Source organism: Mus caroli, chromosome 14, assembly GCF_900094665.2.
Source record: "Mus caroli chromosome 14, CAROLI_EIJ_v1.1, whole genome shotgun sequence".
Lineage (NCBI taxonomy): Eukaryota > Metazoa > Chordata > Mammalia > Rodentia > Muridae > Mus > Mus caroli.
In genome coordinates, this window is record NC_034583.1 from 96,287,764 (window position 1) to 96,290,511 (window position 2,748).

Genomic DNA, 2,748 nt, shown 5'->3' on the forward strand with positions numbered 1-2,748 from the left:
TGTCTCCAGCAGAGAAGAGAGAGAAAGCAGATCAGGGAGAGAGAGAGAGAGAGAGAGAGAGAGAGAGAGAGAGAGAGAGAGAGAGAGAGAGAGAGAGAGAGAGAGAGAGAGAGCAGAACACAGAGAAAGCAAGCTGGAAAGCTGTCTCCAACAGAATGTAGGTCTCCAGCTTGGACACACAATTTGACTTTGAGTCATTTGTTTCCCTGCTCTCAAACACCCCTTCTCTCAGAACTCCTCTCCAAGATGAGGAGATTAGGCCATGCCTTCCTTGACAGTATAGGGAGGAAAGAAAGCAGATCTTCATTAAGAACACTTCCTTTCTTTAACCTCTCTTTTAAACATACACTTTAAAGTTATCTTAGAAATTAGAGGAATTTCAAAATCTTCCTTATGTATCCTGGTTTTAGCAAACCAGCCATCTACCTCGTTTCCTGAATTCTATATCCACTGAAATCTTTGACCCTGAGTATATGCCACCTATTCTTCAGACCAATATTCTACTGTCTCTTCTACTAAAATTTCATTCTTATGATCAAAAGACTGTAAGCTTCCACAGAGCGTTTTGGTAAGCTTCATTATCATATTCTCTCTCGACCATCAGTTTGTACAATTTTCTTTTCAATGTACCATTTCTCCACTTTCATTTCAGGAGTGAAAAAAGTTGCTCTCAAAAGACACGGGTTAGTAAATGGAAATTTCATTGCTAGGCAAATACCTCTCTGTGTATGATTGGTCAATGAGGGTCAGAAGAACACTAAACAACAGAGGCTATTGACATTTTTTTTTAAAAAGGAACCAAGGTGTTGTTGTTGTTGGTTTTTTTTGAGATAGGGCTTCTCTGTGTAGCCCAGGCTGTCCTGGAACTCACTCTGTAGAACAGGCTGGCTTTGAACTCAGAAATTTCCCTGCCTCTGCCTCCCAAGTGCTGGCATTAAAGGCGTGCGCCACCACTGTCCAGTGCCATTGCCTCTTGATTGCTCAGTATAACTACATGATAAGACTCTGTTGCTGAAGACACCACTCACTATGTATCACAAAGAAACCAACATTAACTGAACAGGAAATTTTTCTCCTCTTCATTTACCTGTAGAGGACCAGGAGGTGCTATGCAGGTTGCTTGGAGAATTGAAGACATTGACGGTCTTACCTAGCACTTGACCCTGAATAGTACAATGCTAACTTCCATAGTTGCAATAGTGATGTTGAGGTTGTGGGGATAGCCAACTGCTATGGGGTGAGAGAACTATTCCATAGGAGGGATTTTATGCATGGTACTGTAAACCTAGTCAAAAGCCCATGAGTAAGGGGATCATAGGCTCTAAGGAGAAATCTACTCTTGTTGTTTTGTTAAGTGGCCATGCAGTCAAATTCCACTCCATTGCTATTCATTCTAGATACCAATATATCTAGGCTGCCATCACCTTTTTCCAGAAAGGGTTATTTTTCTGTTAAGTGGTTAAGGCAGAGACTCATAATGGGTCAAAATGCTGAGTTTAAATAACTCTGAGTGTTTAGCCATGGATGATTCACCTACAGCAAATTCTACCATCCATGCTTCAAAACTTCACAAAAGAGGAGGAGGAAGCAAGAATGGAGGGGTTGATGGACAGGAAGAGAATTATAAAATGTTGACCTCTGTGCATGATATGCCTATAGTATCAATCAGCCTGCAGCAGCTGTGATTACCTGTACATGGTCTGCAAAAGATCAAGCCAGCCCATATTACAGAATAGATATTAGAGGGACCTTCAGAGCCCACATGGCTATTAGAGATGTCATTTAGTTTGTCATCACCTGAGGAAGGATAGTCACTCTTGGGTACATGGCAACTTGTGGGTTGTTCATGATCCAGGGGATGGTCTCATTCCCATGTGCATATGGGCATTCTTAACTTGGGTATATTAGTTACCTCACTATTGCTGTGAAAAGATACCATAACCAAGGTAAATTATTTTAAAAAGCATGTAATTGGGAGATTAATTATAGTATCAGAGGGTGAATCCATGACCATCATGGTGGTAAGGGAGCAGGCAAGTCCGCAGGCAGACATGACATTGTAGTAAGAGTTAACAGCCTACATCTGATTAGAAGCAGCAAGTAGAGAGAACATGATATTAAACCTGGTTAGGGGCTTTCAACACTATCCGCAGGAAAGGTAGTCCTACTCCAAGGACTAATAGGAGTAGGAGTAGTCCTACTCCATGGCCTAATCCTCAAACACTCCCACCAAATATTCCATGAACCTATGGAGGCCATTCTCATTTAACGACAACAGAGAGTTATTAGTAGCAAATAAAATAAAATGTGGAGTTGAAGTTGAGAGGCAGATGAAAGGGGAGTACTAGAGGATGTTAGGGCATGTATAAAAACCAGGGTTTCCCAGTTTCCTTCTCAGATCCCTTCTAAGAAGTATCCACAAAGAATAAGTAATTTTATTATTCTGATTGTATTTTATTATTCTCATATTATAAGGTCCTTTTTCTATTTATCCTTTTGATTATTACTAAAATATGGAAAAGAAAAAAACATTTCTAGAAAAAATACGTGTCACTTTTGATTTCTTCTCTCTCTCTCTCTCTGGAGGAATCTACTAAAATTTACCCAACCCTGAGATTCCACCTCACACCAGTCAGAATGGCTAAGATTAAAAATTCAGGTGACAGCAGATGCTGGCGAGGATGTGGAGAAAGAGGAACACTCCTCCATTGTTGGTGGGATTGCAAGCTTGTACAACCACTCTGGAAA